The sequence below is a fragment of the Equus asinus genome, chromosome 21 (genome assembly GCF_041296235.1).
Source record: "Equus asinus isolate D_3611 breed Donkey chromosome 21, EquAss-T2T_v2, whole genome shotgun sequence".
Lineage (NCBI taxonomy): Eukaryota > Metazoa > Chordata > Mammalia > Perissodactyla > Equidae > Equus > Equus asinus.
The window spans coordinates 22,345,167-22,367,565 of record NC_091810.1 but is presented as its reverse complement, the minus strand read 5'-3'; the positions used below and the strand labels follow the sequence as shown (position 1 = coordinate 22,367,565).

At 39.7% G+C, this 22,399-nt stretch overlaps 1 long non-coding RNA gene across 1 annotated transcript in view; it reads left to right on the top strand.

Annotated features, from left to right (window-relative positions):
- Positions 1–2,357: 2,357 nt before the first annotated feature.
- The window catches only part of LOC123279674 (uncharacterized), a 47,088-nt gene continuing 27,046 nt past the window's right edge, over positions 2,358–22,399 (top strand). Inside the window, exon 1 of the long non-coding RNA XR_011496514.1 lies at positions 2,358–2,457. This is a non-coding gene — a long non-coding RNA (uncharacterized lncRNA). The remainder of the gene's footprint in view (positions 2,458–22,399) is intronic.

The window sequence follows — 22,399 nt, the reverse complement described above, 5'->3', positions numbered from 1 at the left end:
CAATATTGCACATTCTTGTGGATCTTTCATTTCATTGCTGAATACTATTCCGTTGTGTGAATAAAGCACTATTTGCTTATTCTTGATGAGCATTTGAGTATTTCCAGATTTTGGTGATTATGTATAATGCTGTTATGAATATTCTACTATGGATTTTGGACAATATAGTATTTATTTTAGTATGTTCTGACAATTATTTAAAATAGATTCTTGTTATGGATTTTGGTGAATAATAGTGTCCTCAAACTTTAAGGATGCCCAAAGAATTATTTAGAGAGCTCCAGAGATTTTGAGACCATACCTTTCAGGTAAGACTGGAATCTGTGTTGTAAACAAGTGTTTTGTGGATCACATTTTGAGAAACACCTTTATAAAAAGAAAGAGTATGGGATTGAGAGAAGCCATGATTCTAATCTTGTTTTCTCCACTTACTAACACGGTCTTGGGGGAAATTATGTCACCTTATTAAATTCTCTACCTGTATTAATGCCTCCTCAGGTTGACTCTCTGGTTCAAATGAAAGAAAATATATGAAAATACTATATAAAGGACTCTGAAAGTAAGACATTATTTTTATCACCCAGAGCCTAACTATGAGGGTAAAAAGAGGCAATATGGAATTAATAACAATACCATATGCTGAGGTGACATGCCTCAGGTTTTTTTTTTTTAATGAAATTATACTACTTCTGTAAAAATCATGACAGTGCAGAGAAAACTAATTCCTATAGATAGTTGACTCCTTTTATCCCAGGGTATCAATGCCTTTTGGAAAGGGAATAATGTTCATGGATAGGTCCACAATATACTGAGTTAGTAGGTGGTCAGTTTCAGCATGGTCAAGGAGGTGGGTAAGAATACCTAAAACTAGACTAAATTAAAATATTGTTTCATAATCCTCTAACTCTATAACAAGATATAGCGCAAGACTTTACACATTATAGGCGCTCAATAAATCTGTATTGATCAGTTGATAAGTAATGAACCCTTGCTGATTCCTCATTTCCTGCATCTCTTCTACCCTCTCTAGGCTCTGCCCTGGTTGACCTTCTCTCAGAGTCCTAAATATTGCATGTTCATTCAGGCCTCAGAGCTTTTGCCCATACTGTAACCTTTCTTTGGAGTATTGTTCTCTTCCATTCTCTGCCCAGCAAATACCTATTTATTCTTCCATCTTAACTTAAAGGCCACTTGCCAGTGGGGGACTTCTCTGGCCTTTATGTAGGATCTCTGGTTACATAATCTAATATCATCTTCATATCACCCTGAATATCTTGACTAGAGCGATTTTCACAGTGCTAACTTTTCATAGCTGATTTGTCATGTGACTATAAGCTCCATAAGAGCCAAATCTATGCTTGCCTCATTGACTGCAATATCCTCAACATCCCAGAGCCCAGCAAATAATAGAAGTTCAATCATTACTTTTTGTGTGCAGCTTCTTTTCTTTTAAAAACAGACCCATTGGAAGCTGTTGATAAGGATACCCAAGAGCATTAGTACTTCAAAATTGCTCTTAGCTCCACGCAAGAATGTCGTGCCCAAAGGACATATGATGTCCATTGCTGTTTCCTTTGATACTTCACACTCTCTCTGTTTTCTATTTTTTGGACTCAGAAGAGAAGAAGCTTATGTTTATGTTGATTGCAAATGTTTGGGCAGGCTTCAGAGAGTTGCTGGATAGGTATCTTCGCAAGTAAATCTTGCCTTTCATAATAATTTCATAACTCTTTCCAAAAGAAAAGGATCAGAACTAGCATTCCACTTAATGTAGAGTGACTCACATCAGGTCATGAGCTCACTGACTCACCCATGAATATACAGTTTTGTGTTTTGAACTCACAATGGCCACTGAGATCATAGCCAGAATGAAAATAATGTCAGAGAGGTATTGCTATTTGGGTCAGGCAATCAAAGCACCCTTTGTTCTTTGCTTTCTGTCATTTGCTACTGCCACCCAACTTCTGGCCTTTTAGATTGAGGAGTGGCAGAGGTGGGACTTATTAGTGGTAGAGCTCTGAGTTATCCATCAGTCATCCACCCACCCAACCACCCATTCATCTACCCACCCGCCCATCCACCCATCCATTGGCTAAACAGATGCAGAATCACCTATTGAGTTACACATCCCAGCTCTTGAGTTGGGAAGAGGCATTATCTATTTTGAAATTTCTTAAGTCCTCAAATTTGTGCAAGACACATTGATAAAAAGGGTGGCTAGACAGGAAGAGAAGGAGCAGAAGTGTTGTAAGATTCGAAGGGGGAATTTTGACATAAGGCTAGGATGTTTGGGTTGAAAGGATATTTAAAATCACCAACCTTGCCCAGTCTTACATTCATTTGCTTTCTCACTCATTATTCATTTGGCTTAGTCGTTAGTTGCTCAGACTCTAGAGTTAGACTGCTTGGGTTTGAGTCCTGGTATCACCTGTTGCTGAATTCATGTAAGGGGTAAAGGTACGTGTTGTTTAACTGTTCTTTGTCTCAGTTTGCACATCTGTAAAATGGCAGTAATAATAGGAAATATCTTTGGCTTGTTGTGAGGATAAAATAAGATAATGTTAGGATAAAATGAGATAATGAATGCTGTGAGGATTAAATGAGATGATCAATGAAGTACTTAAAGCTCAGTGCCTGGCACATAATGAACAGTCAATACATGTTGTTTGTTATTATTCACCAAGAGTTTTAATGACCACTATGTGCCATACACTGTGCTGGTACCAAGAAAAAAGTACAGTTCCCATGTTTGTGGAATTTCCTGTCTAATGACAGAAAAAAAAATATCCTCAAATGATTATCCAATATCCTAGAGTAGAGAACAAGTTGGACAAAGTGTGCTATCAGCTCTGAGAATGGAGCAACTATTGGATATTTGATTTTATATGGAAAGGGTGAAAGAGAGGAGTGGGAAATATATTGTAGGCAAAGAGAATTGCTTATAGAGGTTTAGAGCCCTGGAATGATCAGAAAAGTTGCATGTAGCTGACTTAGAGATGTTTGGGTGAGGGAACTGAGCAGGTAGGAGGGGACTTCACAGCTCCACACTATGGGAGGTGATTGTGGAGGGCCCTGCATGCAGGGCCACATGTTATTACTGGTTGTCTCACTGGCTAGTTATCCCAAGGAACTCAGGGGTGGATTTGGATATTTTAACTGTTTTTCCAAATTGTTCTTTTTCCTTTTGTTATGTTAAGGAGATGTAATCACCAGCCCTGAACCAGACTAGGTCTCAACACAAGAGCTTTGCCTATGACCTTTGCCTTATTTTTAATGCTAAGATCTCTCCAGGACGAGCTTAGGCCTTGTTACCATAACCTGCAGTGTGTGTGTAAGCATGTTTTCCAATTGAGCCTGTGCCAGTGAATGCCCATCTCTTTTTGAATATTCATTCCCCATCCAAAATAAAGGTCCCTGCTTCCCTTTGTTCAGTAGTGCCATGACTCTGGAAATGATTCCTCATGGTCTCCTGTTTGCCGCAAATATACTTTACTTTGTGAGACAACTAATTCTGGTGGAGTGTCTGATTTAACTCCCCAGGAGGGAACCCACTTCAGTTTGGTGACAGTTGCTCTATGTGCTTCTTATAATACAGGGCTAATGTTTTCAACATTTGTTCCTGAATGTATCTTGGGGTGTGTTTAGTAGGTCTTACATTGAACTTTGAGTTTGGGAGGGGCATTATGTTTATTTCAGTTTTTTTTTTTTAAGGTTGAGAACCAAAATGTTCACGAGATGTAGCTATATCCTGCCATTGTTTTTGCTGTAAGTTAAGTGTCTGATCCAACTCTATCATAACTTTTGGCATCATCCAAGACCATTTTTCATGGATCTGTAAAAGCATTTTCCGTCCTAAAAATCAGAACAATTTAAATGGCACCTGCTATGTGCAGGGAATTGAGAGGGTTGACGTTAAGAAACACTGATATTTCTTTTTTCGTTCTTTTTTTTTTTTTTTAGCTCTGAGTTCTCTTTCTCTTTACTCACTCTTCTATTTGCATTTCTCTTTTAAGTGCTCTTTCGTATTCTCTTTCTTCCTCTGCCACCACTCCCACTCCAAAACTCGTCCCTCCTCTAGCTTCTGTTAGGACTGTGTTCCCCACACCTTCTGGGGCCTCTGTGGAGTTAACTCAGGGCCAGTGCTGGTGGGATTCCAGAATTCACACTCCAGCTTCCACCCTGCCTCTCTGACCTGCTTTATAGATTGAGTTTCTAAGTAAGATTTTGTGTGGAGAAATCGTTCTGGGGTTACAGAAAGTTTAATATTATGGCCTTAGGGTACTGAGTCATACTTCATTTCTCATTTTCTTTAATCGCATCATAAATAGTAAAACAGATTTGAGTAGGGCCCTTTTCAAATAAATAAATTTGTGTCTGTGTTATTTTTAAAAAAAATTTTGTTACAGTTTTTCTCTTGCACTATTTCTTTACTTTAGTATTTTTTGCTTACTAATTGTGTTACTGGGTGTACTTTCTGTGGGGGAATGTGTTGAATTGGTATTTTATAATCTTTCTCTAATGATACAAGTGAGAACGGCATTCTTGAATCTCGCTTTTTAAAAGTTGTCACTGACTGTTGTTGTGAGATGCTGTGTACCCATGGCATATAAGGTTCAAATGGAAGAATGATAATATGTGTGTTGATATGCTTTTCACATGTTATATAAAAGGCACATTCCATAAGGTGGGCACATTCCCATTTCCTCCCTCTGCTGGGTATGAGGTGGGCCAACTGGTCCCACAGCTCACATCAGAGGAGATAAGGAGAATCAGAGAGGAGGAAGCAGCAATTTCGCATTTATTCGATTGCAGAACTCTGCAGCTAAATGATAACTCTGCCTTATTCTCTCACCTGATCCATGGTTTTTGATAGTTTGGTGGGAGAAGAAGGGATTAGAGTGGAAAAGAGTAAATATGATTCATTATGAGTGGGAAGATGGCTCCCTCTCCTCCTCCTTTCTTACTTATGCCGAATAATTAAGTCTAAAATTAATGGAGTGAGATGGAGGGAGCAGAGGGAAATGTGTTATAGAACTTTCTTTTTAAAATTGTGTTAAGCAGATAGATACAGTGCAAAATATTGTAAATGTCTCCTTGCCATTCTGCTGTTTACTTCTCTCAAGCTTAGAGGCTGTTTGAGTTTCCTTCTTTACTTGTATTTGAACCAAGCTATACATATGTATTACTTTTAAATCTTTCCCTATAAATCCGATTTGCAGACATTTTGTTCCTTTTCTGAGCCGTATTACATTTGTCTGTATCATTCTCGCCTTTAACACAAACTTATCAAATTCCATATAGGTCCTATTCTTCCCTTGTGCTTAAATATACCTCTAAAAATAGTTTTGATCCAAATATATTCTGTCATTGTCTCAAAAAAAAAAGGAGGTTGGCATTTTATTTCTTTTTCAGTATAAATATATTTTTGGGGAGAAAGAATTCTGAATCTGATAAACCCAATTGTGTATATGACTTTGTGGTGACTTAAGTATTTCTTACAGTGAAATATAATTTCAAAGAGTTCTTTATATTCCAGAAACCAAAATGGTTCCTTCTGGGAATTTAGCCTAAGGAACTAAAATGCAGACAAAACCAAGTTGAATATAGAAGTTTGTTGCAGCAAAATTTCTAAAAGCAAAGAATAGGAAACATTGTAACAATAGGGTAATGGGGCTTCCAGGTAGGGTGTAATCCACTCAGTGTAATACAATGAATCCATTTAAATGAGGATTCTGAAGATTGTGCAGTACCGTGAAGAAACCAACATGCAACAGTACCTGTAAACTATGATTATAAGGGAGTAAAATTATGCTAGGGGAAAAATACTGGCAGGGGAATATGCTAAGATATTAATAATAGTTATGTGGCAGGAAAGCACTCAAATTCCCTCTGCCTCCCCAATTTGCTGAAGGCCTTATGTGCGAGGAATTACATGAAGTGGTTCCTTATACTAACTCTCACACTGCTTTCATATAACTGTAATGATCCCCCTTTGCAAATGAGGAAGTCTGAGGCTCAGATAGGTTAGGTGACTTTCTCAAAGTCACTTTCTGCAACTGGTGGAGCTGGGCTTCAAAGAGAAATCCAGATGTATTTTAATAAGAGTGCTGGAAACAGAACTAAGGTAGTAGTAGTTGATGTGGATTAAGGCTGCCCCAGCTAGAGAAGCCCAAGGTGACCTGGCCTACATGCCAAACTATACTACCCAGTGGACTTTTTTTATGGTATGAATTAGGACCGCCCCAGGGAGAGAAGCCCAGGGCATCCTCACCTACATGCCGATCTATATGGCCAGATTCGTATCTAAAGTTATATGACCGCACAATAACCAGACCCCATCTGCACTGAAATCATTTAATGACTTTTTACATCATCTTTTCTTTTTTCCAGTAAAAATAAGTCACGTACCCATGCCTTATAAAATTAGCCCTAACCCTCAACTCAGGGCAGCAGCAGCAGTAGCTCTGACTGCCCATGGGTCCTGTCCCCATGCGGCAGCAGCAGGAGCTCTGACCGCCCGTGGGTCCTGTCCCCACGCACCAGCTCTGCCTGCCCATGGGTCCTGTCCCCATGCCAGCGGGGGCAGCAGCAGCTGCTCTGCCTGCCCATGGGCCCTGTCCCCATGCCAGCGGGGGCAGCAGAAGTGGCAGCAGCAGGAGCTCTGACTGCCCGTGGGTCCTGTCCCCATGCCAGCGGGGGCAGCAGAAGCGGCGGCAGCAGAAGCTCTGACTGCCCATGGGTCCTGTCCCCATGCTATTCCACACTATTCTCTAAATAAAAGAGCACTACTGCCAGATCTTGAGAGTCTAAGAAATCTTTCTTTCAACTCCTCGGCTCACCAACCCCGCATCAGTAGTCAAGCATCCTGGATTCAAATGTCAGTCCTCCTACTAGATGGCTTGACCTTGATCGACCAGTCCTTATTGGTAAAATGATGGGGATTGAAATAGAACATCTACGGGGGGCCTTCTGGTGTTGAGATTCTACGGCATCTGGATTTCTAGTTTGCTGGTATGCCTCTCTTACTCAAAAAATAATATCATTCCCTGAGATTTGGATTGATAGTTTTTACTATAATTTCTCATTTTAGACACTCCACATGTCAGCCAGAAGATGCATATCTCATATAAAGAGAAGTAGTATTATCAAGAGGCAATGTGGTTCGTGTGCAAATCGGAGGGGAAAGGACTCAGTGAAGTTTAGACCCTTTTGCATTTATTTATCTAAATCAAGGAAGAGGAATGTGTGAGGGGTGACATGATTGATGTGGAGCTTCAGAGCTCTGGCTGCTGCTTGAGTATGGCTCATCAATTCCAGAAAAGCTTTCCCGGTTAGCTGGGTGCACAGCCTCATGGCAGGCAGCTGCCTGCACAGCTGGGGCACCAACCATCACTCATCATGTGGGATGCAATAAGAATGGCTCCTAACTGGTAATATGCATGCCCATCTGTTTAGATAACATGACGCCCTCGTGAACACTGGTCAACTCCATCCTCCTGTGCTTCCCTCCACACTCTTCCCCCTTACTTTCCATCCACCCCCAGCCTTGCTTGTTTCCTCTTGTTTTCACTTGTCCTTTCTATCTGGATAGTACCATGCTGCTCTCTGCACAGGCTAAGGAATTGCGTGGTGTGCATCACAGTTAAAATGATAAAATCCTGAAGGCAGAAAAGAGCTGAGAATAGCATATTATATAACAACATATTTCACAGACTAGAAGGCTAAGATTCAAAGAGGTCACATCACTTTCCAATATTAACACAACTAATTTGTAATAGAGAAAATGGTTGGTGTTTCAGGCTTAACACCCTTCTCCTAATATACTTCTGGAATTTTCTACCAGTGACCCTGGTGCTCCTCCCAGTATATTTTTAGAATTTTCTACCAGGAGTCCCATAGTCAATGTTAGTGATCAAATATTAGCCATTATCCTCCAAGACATTTTCTAGAATGTTCTTGTGAATGGACAATACAGAAGACATCCTTGAACAGAACTGATAAGGACAGTATGTGTGCTGGAAATCTGCTGTATTGTTAAGAAAATCACTTGTAGGAGAGAAATGATCTCAAGAAAATGTTGGATCCTCTAAACACTTAGAGAAGAGCAGTTCACTCACCGAGCCAGAAGGCACTGCTGAAAAGAGTAAGTGAATGCATTCCTGGGAATGAGAGGGCCGGAATCTCTTTACTCCTTCATCCATCATCTTCTTTCTCATTCTCTCTTCTCCTAAGTCTTTTCTTTTATGCTCTCCCCTCCTCTCTTCTCCTTGCATCATTCTTCCACTTCTCATTTGTGTTCTTTTTCATTTTAAATCTCTTTGGGGTTGGAAAAGTCACTTCCTGTTTGGAAGTAGGGCTAAAAATGGATCCTGCATTGCAAAGTGTTCATGACACTTCCTGTGTAACACCATTAAACGTCCCCTGAAAGCCGCATAGGCCCAGCATCATCATCACTGTTTAATCCCTTCATCTCCATTATCTTGTAGGCTACGCTTTCATTTTCAACATCTCATTGAATTTCCAGAATATTTCTGAGAAAGGGATAATTATCTCCATTTGATAGATGAGAAGAATGAGTCCCACAGAGGTGAAACTGTGGTCTATGATTGTGAGATGTGTAAACATCTGAGATGGCCTTTGTACTCCAGGTTTGGGACTCTATCAAACTTGAATGCACATGCTTATCACTTGGGGGTCTTGGTAAAATGTAGATTGAAACTTAATAGATCTGAGGCAGGGCTGGAGATTCTGCATTTCTAACAATCTCCTAGGCAATGCTTGTGCTGCTGGGCTGCAGACCACCCTTTGAGCAGATGGCTTTGTAACACACCATGCAGTTTCCTGTCTTGGAACCTTAAATCCTTGTGAGGTAACTGGATTTCTCATGTAGTCCCAGATGTTGAATATTGCTTTTCTTTTGAGTAACTTGGTCAAGATCTATAGTTCTACTTGAGGGCACATAGAAAAATCACAGGTACAGCCAGAACATGATTGGCTTTGTCATTTCACAATCATTGAAGGAAGCAGCTGATTCTTAAGACCTGAGGACTCCTGTAAAGGGTATATGGAGATAGGTGAGGTTAGAATGAGAAAGAATGAGGCTATCAGTTCTCATCTAGTAAGGCACCTCCTCTCAAATAAGAAGTGCCCCGAACTCATTCTCGTAGATTCAGTCCTATCCTCAGAGGAAGAGCTGCAGGAGAAGTGGCTGTGTGATAAATGCCAAGCCTCCAAGACTACCTGGCATCCCTGCCTATAAGATAAAGTACAGGGAGAAAACTCTGGAGGAAATGGCAGCGACTCAGCATGTGCTGCTCATCCTTATAATAGAGAAGGGAGAAAAGATGATATCCTATCAGGCCCTGTGAAGCAGTCCTGTCCTGCCTGAGTCAACACAAGCTCAGGGAAGCTCAACAGAAAGGAGTGAGAATAGAAACTAACACATATCAGGATAAGCCCAGCCTACCAAACAGCTCAGAGACCAATATTTCCCTTCCCACCATAGGACATTTGGTTTTCCACACATTGAGCTCGTATATATAATACAGAGTCCAAGGAGCCCTGGGAAAGGCTTTCAGAGGAAGAAAAAGGATTTTGAATTTTCTTCTATTTTTAAACCATTTTCAAAGAGGCAAGGCAGATTTGTAAGAATAGGGAGGAGTTCTGAGCTTTTTGTTTTCTTTGTAATCAAAAGATTACATGGTAGTTTCCTGCATCCTCCTGACTGGACCTTTGAGAGTGGAACCCATTAAGGGCCTATTATAAATCCATTTCTTTCCCATGCTCCATAATTCTAGCTGAGCAACAGAAGATTAGGTGAGGCATCTGGGTAAACCCCTTTCCCCACTCCTGGAGAACTGTTGTTTTCCCATTGAACTTAGGTGATGGAAAAAATTTTGTAAGGTGAAAACAACCTGATGACCTTTGTAATCCATAAACCTGAGCATTCTAAACTTCTGAGCAAGCTTGTGAAAATGAGGAGTTGAGATCAGTTCAGACATGTCCACACAATGTGCTTTTCCAGCATTATCTCTAGCTGTTCCTCAATGTCCACCCTACAGTATTCCTGTTGAAATAGTTCTTGTTCCTTGAACCCATCATATTCTTTCACATTTCAAGGTCTTTTTCATCTGGTGGACTCCTGGTCATTAAAAAATCCTAGCTCATCAAGTGCAGCTCTTATATAGCTGCTTTGGAAAAGGCTTTGGCAATGTCTTAGAAAGCTAAACATATACTTACAAATGACCCAGAAAGCCCATTCCTAGGTATTCACCTAAGATAAAGGAAAACACATGTCCACCCAAAGACCTGTACATGAATGTTCATAGCAGCTTTATTTATAGTAACCCCAACTGGAAACATTCCAAGTGTTCACCATCTGATGAATGGCTAAACAGATGTGGTACAGCCATACAGTTGAGTTCTACTCAGCAAGAAGAAGAAACAAACTACTGACACTTGCAACAAAGTAGACCAATCTCAGAAGCATTATGCTAAGTGATAGAAGCTAGACACAAAAGCCTACATGCTACGTAGTTCCATTTATGTGACTTTCTGAAGAAGGGAAAACTACAGGGTCAGAGAGCAGATCAGCGATTGTCAGGGACTGGGGCAAGGGGGAGGGTCTGGACAGCAAGAGGGCATAAAGACACGTTTTGGTTGACAGCTGTTTTATATTTTGATTGCACCGGCAGTTACATGGCTATATGTATTTGTCAAAATTATCAACCTGTACATTTAAAAAGCATGACTTTTACTGTATGAAAATTGTTCCTTGGTAAAGACAACTTAAAAAAAATCTCGACTCACAAATCACCTGCATTGTTAGTAATTCCTTGACCTCTTTTAGACACAGTCAGTTGCGACCATAATGCTCCAGTATAGTCCTCCAGTATACCATTCATTAACTTAGACTTGGATGTACAAATATCTCCCCTGGGGATCATGCTAAAATGTAGACTTCAATTCACTAGATCTCTAGAGAGCCTGGAGATTCTGCACTTCTAACAAGTTCCAAGATGATGCTTGTGCTGCTGGGCTGCAGACCACCCTTTGAGTAGATGGCTTTATAACACCATGAAGTTGCCTATCTTGGAACTTTAAATCTTTGGGAGATGATTGGGCTGCCGTGTGGTCCTGGGTGTTAAATGTTGCCTTTCTCTTGAGCAACTTAGTCAAGATCTGTACTTCTACTTAAGTGCACGTAGGAAAGCCACAGAGTATGATGATATTTTTCTGTACCTCATTCCCCCAATCCACTATGAGCCTCTCAGAATCAAAGTCTGTGTGTTGTTCATCATTAGCTTTTTTGCACCTGACCATTGGCTCCTAATAGGCACTCTGAAAAGCTTTGTGGAATGGATAGATGAACACATTAACACCACAAATTAAAAACAGTGAAGTACTTTTTCCAAACAGTAGTAACTGGAAGAATCCCAGGCTTTTGAGCAGAATCAGAGTCAATTTAGTGCAGGGACCAAGTCATGAGACCAGACACTATAATCAGTGAGCATCAAAAGTTAACTGGCACTTGCCATCTGTGGGCCTGTGTGTTCCCTAAAGCCCTGTCCTTTTTCTGGCTGGAGCTGCCTTGATGTCTTCTCTCTATCTTCTGGCCCATTGCCTGGTATCCTGTCACTATTCTCATAGTCTTGTCAGTTATTGAGATATCTGTCTCGTTGTTGTACTAATAACCCATTTTCAAGCTGGATCTCCAAAGCTGTAGGAATAGCTGATGTTGCTATGCCTGGAGCTTTTTGCTGGACAGGTCTAAATATAAGCTGAATGGGTGTGGATGGTTGTTTAATGGACAATCCCTGGTCAAGAAACCTCAGTTCTAGACTTGGTTCACTAGTCACTATTTTTGCAATTTGGCCAAATCACATACCCTCTCTAAGCCTCCATTTCCTCATCTGAAACAAAGGGGTCGGGGTGAACCAGGTAATGGTAAAGCTCTTCTTCATCCATAATAGTCTGAGATTTTTGAATCACAGTACCTTACCCTCTCCTGCCCTAAGCAGTATAAGGATTTTAAAACAGCTTAAATCCTCATTATTTAACTTAAATTAAAACCCAAGTCCCGGTGGTTGGTGTCCCTAGAATGACATACTCTTTACATATGAGAACTTGATTTGCCAAGTTACCCTATTATTTTCATCTCACATTCATGCCCAACAGATTTATTCAGGAGGGAAAGGCCTGTATGAAAATAATATCAAAATAAGGCCACTTGCTGGAACTTTTCTGGCCATGATAATTATGGACTTCAACCTTGCGTGGTTTCAAATGGACAGCTGTGTGTAAATATTAATTTTTCTTTGAGGGCTTTTAAAAAAGATTTTCTTCAGTAGTTTTGTTTTCACAACACAAGCAAGAGAATTAGTGCTTCTGACAAAACAGCAATTAAAACGTGTGTTGCATCTCAGCTTGTAAAGTGACATGCAGTTTTTGGAAATGGGACATCGTTTTAAATGGAATAAATTTTCTTTGTTATATTATTGATTAGAACAGTTATGATCTCAGCTCTTCTCTTTTTTCAAAAAATGTCAGTTCAGAATGTTTCTCATCTTCTTTTGAGGTTACCTTTCTAAGTGGCCAAGATGTCCCTTCTTGTCCATTGCTCTGACTTATATTATTGAACAGATCCTAATTTTTCCAGCCTTTATTCTGATTTCTGCTCTTCACTTCTCTGTTACATGTTGGATTGTTTGTAGATCTTCTCACTGTATTTTTCCCTACCATTTGGTTAGGATGTGTAGCCGACATACTACTTGACCTCCAAAGATTCATGGTCCCCTTCCAGCTGGTTTCCCAGCCAGGACTACATTTCCCAGCATCCTTTGCATTAGGTAGGACTATAAGACTAGTTCTAGCCAATGGAATGTGGGTGGTAGTAGTGTATCACTTCCTGAAGGGATTAAGAAGCAGGTTTGCCTTCTCCCTGGTCTTTCTTCATTTGCCATCTCAATGGGGAAGGCCTGAAGGACTAGAGGAGGGTGGGGCCACAAATAGAAATGAGGCAGTTTTGATGCATAAAGGACCATGTTGGAGGCCATCAGACCTACCAACTTTGGGCTATCGATGAGAAGCAAAAAAATTTCTATTTTGTTTCATCAGTGAGGTTTCAGGGTTGTTCTGCTATGGCAGCTAACATTACCTTAACTAACACAAAATGTTTTCAGTTCTGTGTTTCCATCCCAGGTTTTTGTCTCCTGTTTTCAGCATGGTATCTTTTAGGACTTACTGGTTTGTTGGAAGATGGGGAAAATCTGATCCTTCCTAGTAACTTATAATACTAGTGAGGGACACACAAATGAGTCTTAGATCACTGGGGCTTTGGGGGTTTTGTGTTGGGAAATTGGTGGGCACAGGAGAAGCGCAGTAAGAAGAATTAGACAAGAGAGAATTTTGAGAAGGTGCCAGAGTTTACTGGGATGATTTGTTACAGTTTTATTTATTGAAGAAAGGCCTAGAGGATTCAACATTGATGTAATTTTTAGGAGACAAGTTTGGATCTTGTTCTCAGATGCTTCCCAGTTTTGCTCAAGTTGAAAAGGCTGCTGGATTGTTTTGGATTTGTAAGGAGTGGGCTCAGGAGATTGTAGTGGATTTAAGGGAACAGCATGTCATGTGGGTACAAAACAGTGAAACACAGGATTAGGTAAGAGGGGAAAGACCTAGATTCTGGGTTTAGCTCTGCCTCTCTGCCTCTGTTTCACTGGTCTGGTTACTTAATTGATCTGTGTCTCGATTTCCTGATCAGTAAAATTGGTATAATAGCACTTTCCCTGTAGAATTTTGACACAGACCAAATGATAAATTGCTTAAGTGCTTAACACAGAGCCTGGTATATTGTGTCAAATGTGAGCTGCTTATCAATCTCTTTCTTTGTTTTTAAGCAAAATTGGTACATTACTATAAACTTGATCACTGCTGGGTCTTCAGCATCTAGAACAGTGCCTGGTACATAGGGATTCAACAAATAATGGTTATCTGAAAGAAAAATGATACAGTTTTTATTGTTTTTCTTTTCATGTACTGTTATATTGTAAGCATTTTCCTATAAGTTATTTGCAGAAACATGATTTTAGAATGGTTGCTGTGATCAATATTTAATAAACACATTTACAGCTCACATATCCAATTGTGAGCTTCTCTTCAGTGGTGTCAGCAGGTAACCACTTTTTCTAAAGATGCTGATGTTGAGCAGTATATTTTTGCAATTTCTCTTAGGGTGATATATCTAGAGCCTGCAGCATATTCTTTTGAACACTGACAAGGATGGCAAATTGTCAACATTTGCAGGTGAATTAGATTGTTGGAAATAGTCACAAGTCACTCTGGACCAAGTTGTTGTAAATGAAGAATAATTTGGCTTCATGGAAAAGTTAAGAGCCTAATGTTGCAGAAATTTAAAAATAACTCTGATATCAGAAAGAAAAGTTCCAAAATTTCATCGAGTAGAAGAATTCACGTTGGAAAAAGTGAGTAGCCACACAAGGTGGCTGCTTTAAGAAAAGATTCATTTGAATGTGTATCTTCCACTATTTAAAATCAGACCTCAGGTCAATGGAAAAACATTACATTTTAAAGAGATATTTCTTGGTTCAACTTTCACAAAGTTCAAAAGCCTCCAAAAATAAAAACACTTGGTTTGGCTTTTTGGCTAAAGAGCCTGAAGGAAACTCTGTTGAGAGTTGAATATGGAAAGTCTTCGTCAGTAATTTCTGGTTGCTAGAAGGTTAAATGATTGAGAAAATTAGAATACTGCTAAGTTAAGACTGTCAAGAATAGATATTTGGGTTCCTACTATTTGATATTTGATCCTACAGTGATTTGAAAGAGGTGGCGAGAGCTTTGCTTTCTGGAAAATAAAAACTTAAAGAGAGAATGGCAATATTATTATCAGTATGTAATGTCTTATAATAAATTTTAAGGGTTTGGAGAGAGAGCTGGGCCCAGTTCTCTCATTGCCTGATACTCACTGCTGCCTTTAGAGGGGAGTAAAATTATTTATATTCCTGTAACACTTTCCAAAGAAATCTCATATACTGTATTCTATTTGATCCTCCCAACATGCTAAGTAGGCATGATTATCTCTGATTCTCAGATGAAATAACCTCAGGCTGAAAGAGCCTGTGACTTGCCTATGGTCACTCAATTAGTGATTGATCTGGGCCACTAAATATTGACCAACCTGGGACACTAAAAGAAGTTTGCAGTGTACTTCTCTTTAATCTATTTTTGTAATATCCAAATATTTTGATTTTTCGGTTTTATGAATCTGGCTTCAAAATATACAAAATGGTATGTAATGTTAACTGAACCATGTTTAGAAAAATAAGTAAAAACATTTGAGGTTATTGCTTTACTTGACTGCTAACTTTATCAAAACAAAAGTACTTAGATTCGGTAAACTGGAAAGGAAACTCACATAATATTTTTCATTTTATGATTGAGAGTTAACAGTCTTGTTGAGTTGGTTCTAAAATTCGCCTCCTCTCTAAGGTAGATATATTTTATTGTATCACCAAATAAGACTAATTCATTTTTTTTCACTGAAATTTTTGATGGACAAATTTAGACAATGGGATACTAGAAAATGACATTAATTTGCTCCATGGTTTTGCCCAAATGCAAAAGAAACTCCCCTTCTGACAGAAACCTTACGTTTCAGTTGGTGACACTGCCGATTAACACACGTGATCGTGGGTGGGGGTGTCTTTTCAGCCTTACCTCAACTCCTTTGATTAATCTCTACTCATTCTTCTAAGAACACATACACAACCCAGTCATTTTGTGGGCATGCAGTACATTTTAAAATGTTGGAAATGGAATAGTATTTAAGCTTCTCACAGTAGAGGAAATGCCATTTCATTCTGGGAATCAATAGTTTTTCTCTTCAGGAGATGATTTTGATGGCAGTGGAAGCTTCCTCTCTCTGTTTCATAAAGCTGGTGACAACTGCATTCATTTCACAAGGCCATGTTGTTTTAAGAATATTAGGAGAAATTTTTCTTTCCTTGAATGCTTGGTTTGAAAACATCACCCTTTGACAGGGGGCTTCAACTGTATCTATAGTACTTTATTTCTTGGAAAATAAATCTGAAGCAAATATAGCAGGATTCTGGGATTAGGTAGATCTTGTATTAGCTACGTGACTGTTATATTTAAATAATTCCTAACAATTTGTTTGAAATGTTACATTTTTTTCCTGCAAAATTATTAGTATTATTTTTGCTTCAGGAAGGTTGTCGCTGAGCTAACATCTGTGCCAACCTTCCTCTGTTTTTCGTATTGGGATGCCACCACAGCGTGGCTTGGTGAGCAGTGCGAAGGTCCTCACCTGGGATCCAAACCCTCAAACCCTGAGTTGCCAAAGTGGAGTGCATGAACTTAACCATTACACTGCCAGGCCAGCCCCCCTAAAAAATTAATTTTCATTATAAAAAGTTATATTAACCCAAACATCCAAAAATTACAGAAGAGTATAAAACCTGTAATCTCAACACCTTAACAACCACAATGATTTAATATGGTGACAATTCTGATAGTCTAATAGTCTGATAGGTGTGTATTTGCATAATTTAATCAACATATATAAAACGTATCTTATTTTTAATTTAACATATCGTAAGCATTTCCCCATTTTTGTGCGTTGTTTTCAAAAATATCAATTTAAATGAGTGCAGAAAAGATGTGTTTTGATTCTCTGTATCATTCCCTATTAGTCATATGATTTTCTGCTTCGTCACTCTTACAAGTAATGCTGACATAGGACCTATGAATACAGATTTCCCATTTCCTTGATTATTTTTTATCACCTTTATTTCCTCCTTCAAATGGCGTATGACACTCTTGAGAACTTGTCTAAGCAACTGCCTTCAGGTGGAGGCCAGGTGTACTTGCTGTGCTCTCTGCTTACGAGGCTCTTCACCTAAATCACAGCAAGGCCAACTGCTCCTTGTAACTGTGGAGCTTGGCTCAGATGTCACTTCCTCAGAGAATTCTTCTCTGACTGCTTGTTAAGAGTTGAATTATGACCTCCTCCCTCCCCCAAAGTATGTTGAAATCCTAATCTCCAGTACTATTGAATGTAACTTTATTTGGAAATAAGGTCTTTGCAGAAGTAACCAAGTTAAGATGAGTTCATTAGAATTGGCCCTAATCTGATGACTCATGTGCCTATAAGACAAGGGAAATTTGGGCACACAGACACACAGAGGGAAGAGAGCCATGTGAAGACGGAGGCTGAGGTTGGAGTTATACTGTCACAGAATACCCAAGCCAAGGAACGCCTGGGACTGCCAGAAGCTGGAAGAAGCAGGGAAAGATCCTTCCCAGAGGCTGTAGAGGGAGCACGGTCCTACCAACTCTGATTTCAGGCCCCTAGTCTCCAGGACTGTGAGAGAATATATTTCTATCGTCTTACACCACCCAGTTTTTAGTGTTTTCTTATAGTAGCCCTAGCAAACTAACATACCCCTCTTCCTGAAGTAGCATCCACAACCGCCTTGCCCTACCATGTTGGTGTCTATCCTATTATCCTGTTTTATTGTCTTCATAGCCGCTTATGAAATGCTCATGGTCATTCACGGGTTTCTGTGTTCATTTTTCATTTCGTGCTTAGTCTTGGCCTCCTTGTTTAATTTTTTCCCCCATGGACTGTAAGCTCCTAGAGAGCAAGGACCTTGTCTGTCATTCTCGGTTGTGCTTGCAAAACACATTTGTAATAATGAATGGTCAGTGAGAAGAGGAGTATCAAAGAGTGTGATTTATGCTCATGTGGCTTTGCAGTGCTCCCTGGCCCTCTCTGGGCAGGTGGCTGGATACCTGCCTTTGAACTTGGAGCAACACTATTTTTGAAGTAGTAACCGTGGATATCTGAAAGGTGGATTCTGAAAACTTATTCAGTGCAGGTAACTTTGAGGCTGGTGCCTTAGATCAAGGAGCCAAAGGTGGCAAGAACAGGGATGAAATTATATCGAAAGAAAAGTGGAAGAGCACTTTCTTATCTCTTAGCTACTGGATCTTCTGTGACACAAAAATGCAGATTGAGACTGACACGGAGGCCTTTGTCCCTTTGCCTCTGTACTTTAGTGTGGTAGGGTAAGTAGTAATGACGATGTTTCCCATCCTTACTCAATTCCTTCATTTCTCCCCAGAGAAGCTCCTTGGAGTCTGTGATCTCACAGATAGAACTGAATCACCCTCTGTAGAAAGAGCAACAGAGGTGGACATCACGTGTGACCATCAGACTTCAAAGAAGGTGCTAGCCTAAGAGTGAGACAGAAACATTTTGATGTACTCTTTAAGCAAAGTTTCCTGTTCCTGAAGAAGATGTGATATATGGGAGGGAGAAGTAATGAGAGGGCAGGACGATTGTGGAGAGCCCACCCTCCTCTTCCCCACCAAGAGTTCAGATGTTCCAAACCTAATGTCAGGAAGCTACGTGGAAGTTTGGGTACACAGAGTTGTCCTTCTTCTTGAGAACCCCTGGCCACCAGTGGTTAAGCTATGTTTGTTGTAGGAGTTGACTCTCTTTTCTGCCAGACTCTCTGACTTTCCCATTGGACTCATGCTGGTATATTTCCCTTTTTCTTGCTTGCCCAGTTGAGAAGGGTATGAAGAGAAAGCCTTGCTGCTGACCGAGGTGAGAGTGTACAGAATCTCTTTGATATCATCCAGTGAGCTGCAATAACAGTAGAAACCACCACTGACATTATGTTAACTTTAACATATATTTTCTTAATAAGGTCTATAACGTTGCATACCAACATGCTGAAGGAAGTGTCAGTTATCATCTAAATAATACCTGGCTCATAGTAGGTGTTCTGTAAGTATTTTTCAGATGTGTGAATTGCTAAAGTCTGGTCATTATATTCTTGGAGTTTGTTATATTCTTGGGTGCTCTAAAAATGAGGATTGATTTGGTGTTGATGCAATCTCACTTTGGAATTCATTCCACTTGATAATGAATGGTGTGCATTTAAAAGGCAACTTCCCAGGGCATAGAGAGGGACTGAGGGGTATCAGAAAGCCAACTGGGCAGCCAGGAGTGAGTCTGTGGTCTTTCAGTTCCATAGTCCAATCAGATGAGCTGAATGTGAGAAACAAGGGACATTCTTACAAGTCATTCACTATAGAGAAGCCAGTCACACTTTAAAATTATGTCAGATCATGTCCCTCCCCTGATTAAAGCCTGCAATGGTTTCCAAACACACTTGAAATAAAACCAATGTCCTAACCAGGTTCTAGAAGCCTATATGATCTGGGTCCTGCCTAACTCTAGCCCTTGTGTTATGATACCTTTTCACTTCAAATACCCAAAGTCCTCTTTTGTTAAACCAATCCCTCCAAAGGTGCTTGAGTTTTATGTCCAGAGAAATTGTCCACAAAATATTATGCTTACAAAGGTCCTGATCAGGGCCTTTCTGGTGGCTATTCAAGCAGGCTTGGCTCATTGTCATTTTGAATGAAATTTCAAAGACCATGACTCAGAAAGCATGTCAGTGCTGAAGCAGCTCTTGTTAAGAACTGTTCTCTTTCTAACACTGGTGTTGTATCAAGGTGCCCTTCCAGGTAGATGCACCAACATTCAAAGACTTGATAGAGACGAGGGAGAATCGAGGATTCACAAGGAGTCAAGTGCTGAGGGGTGAAACTGTTGAAGTGCATTTAGGTTCCTTCCCACTAACAGCTAATTCAGTGTTATGATGCACAGGATTTAACAGGAATAGTCCAAACAAGCTGTGCCTAAGGAAACAATGAAAGATTTCACCACTTAACTGGGAACATGAAACTGCTGTGACACTGACGATGCCTCAGAAGTAGCTGTTCATAATGACAACTGCGGAAGGCTTTACATTTAATTAGTTACTCCTCAGCTGGTAGAGGTAGCTTTATGTGGAGTCAGATCTGGTAACTAACTTTTAAACCATGATTTCAGGTATTGGGAAGGTCTTTCTTTTCCTGACCGAGCAAAATACTTTGCCTGTCTGCTCAGTGGTTTAGAAAATTATTTTAAGAGCAGACAGATTTATGATAGACCCATAGAATGAAGTTCTATAGATTGAGAATGATCTAGATTTATATTTAATGGCATGAAAATATACCCAAGATATATTATTAACTGAAAAAACTAAAAGTATATACAGTTTTATAAAAAACAGCTTTATGAAAAAAATGTAGATAAGCATCTATTTTTTTCCAGCTTTATTGAGATATATTTGACACGTAACATTGCGTAAGTTTAAGGTGTGCTGATTTGATATGCATATCTGTTACAGAATGTTTGCCACAATAAGGTTAGTTAACATACCCTTCATCTCACATGATTCTCATTTTGTTGTTGTTGTTGTTATGGTGAGAACGTTAAAGCTCTACTCTCATAGCAATTTTCAGGTATACAATACAATACTGTTAACTATAGTCACCAGGCTGTACCTTAGATCCCCAGAACTTATTCATCTTATAACTGGAAGTTTGTACCCTTTGACCAACATCTCCCCATTTCCCCCACCCCTCAACCCTGGCAACTGCCATACTACTCTTGGCTTCTAGGAGTTTGATGTTTTTAGATTCCACATGTAAGTGGATTCATACAGTATTTGTCTTTCTCTTTCTGACTGACTTCATTTAGCGTAATGCCCTCAAGGTCTATTTCTCTATTTTTGAAAGGATATAAAGGAAGTAAGCTTAACTCTTACACACTCGAATGTTACAAGGGGTAATTTCTGGGTCATGGAATCACCTGTACTTTCCTCCAAGGGCAGGTCCTGTTGGGCAGTGATGCATAGAGATGGACGTCTCTTAAGGCAGTCATTTTCAAATTCTCAGTTTTATCAGTGGTGCTCTTTTTTCAAATCAAATACTATGTGAATGCCAAGATGTAAGACAGATGTGCATGGAATTGCTCTCACTGAAATGGAGGAGAGGCAGAGCAGATCTTTTTGTACTTCCCACCCCTGCAATTCTCCTGCAGTTGTTCCCAGGTACAAAGGGGTCTAGGGAGCACTACTTAGACACCATTACACTGGGGTTGTGGGGGGCAGGGTGGGGAGCAAGCTCTGGAGTTGGATCTTAAAATAATTAATTTAAAACCAGCCATCCATGTAATGAAAATCCCACTAGCTTGGGCTGCATTCCCTCAAGCATGCTGTGGTCACAACAGTTGAGGTATTAAGTCAAAATATTAAACAAATGCCAAAGAATCCTTTATGGTCTAAGACTTAGTATCTTTGTGTTCCTTAGGTGCCATGAAACTTTAATGTTAGAGTGGATAGATTTGAAGAGGCTTATGATCACAAACTCAGCAGGATGTTGTGTAGCTATTATGCTCAAGCACCAGACCTGTCACTCAGAAACAGTCGGCACACGATTATTCATCACCAGTGGGTGGGAGAGGACCCTAGTTTGAGCTTTTGAGAAACTACATAGAAAAGACTTTTATTTGCACAGCTTCCAGTATGGTGGCTGCTGAGTTGTTTTCCAAATGCTCAGAGGTCCCCAAGGATGTCCTTGCAGGGACGGGAGGACGTTGGTGTCCTGGACACTCTGGGTGCCACCTCCAGCTTTGAACAGATGAGTTGTGTTTCCATTTTACTATATTGCTATTCAATTTAAGGCTTCATTGGAAAAAGAAATATCTGCTGTAGAAAAGTACAAGTTTGAAAGCTACTGCTTAACATATCAATCGGTGTGCTAAAATTGGAAGTGTTTTGCCACTGGGTCAAGTGCTTATTTCTGTGAGTTCAAAATTAATGAACTTGAAACATAAATATTTTTGCCTGTGAGAAAGAAAGGGAAAATTTTATGAATTAGCCTTTTGCCTTACTTGTGATCATTTATATGCCACAAGTGAACTAAGATAAAATTATTGGTCTACTTTTTTCTGTTTTTAAAAAATTAATACTTTTTTGTAAATGGTAGAGAGCTTGAAAAATGTCGATATGCATAAAGATGAAAACATTATACACATTCCCACAGCCAGAGAAAACTACCATGAACATGATATATTTCAAGTCTCTTTTCTGTACGCTTATGTATGTGCTTACGTATTTGGCATTATAGTGTATGTAAAGTTTTATATTCTGGTCCTTTTGTTTTCCATTATATTGTGAGCTTTTCTCTCTGTCATTAAAAGTTCTGTTGTGTGGCTGTACCATCATTTATTTTACTTCTCTGTTTCTTTTGGACATTTAGGTTGTTTTAAATTTTTTACTCTTATCAATAATACAGGGTACCTCTTCGTAAATGAATATTTAGTAGTAGCTCATATTTTCTATCAGCTGGAGGCCTAGAAGTATGATTACTGAGTAAAAGGTAGAAAGGAATACCTTTAACGCTCCTCACACACACACACACACACACACAGCCCAACTTCGTGCCACCTGTGTGT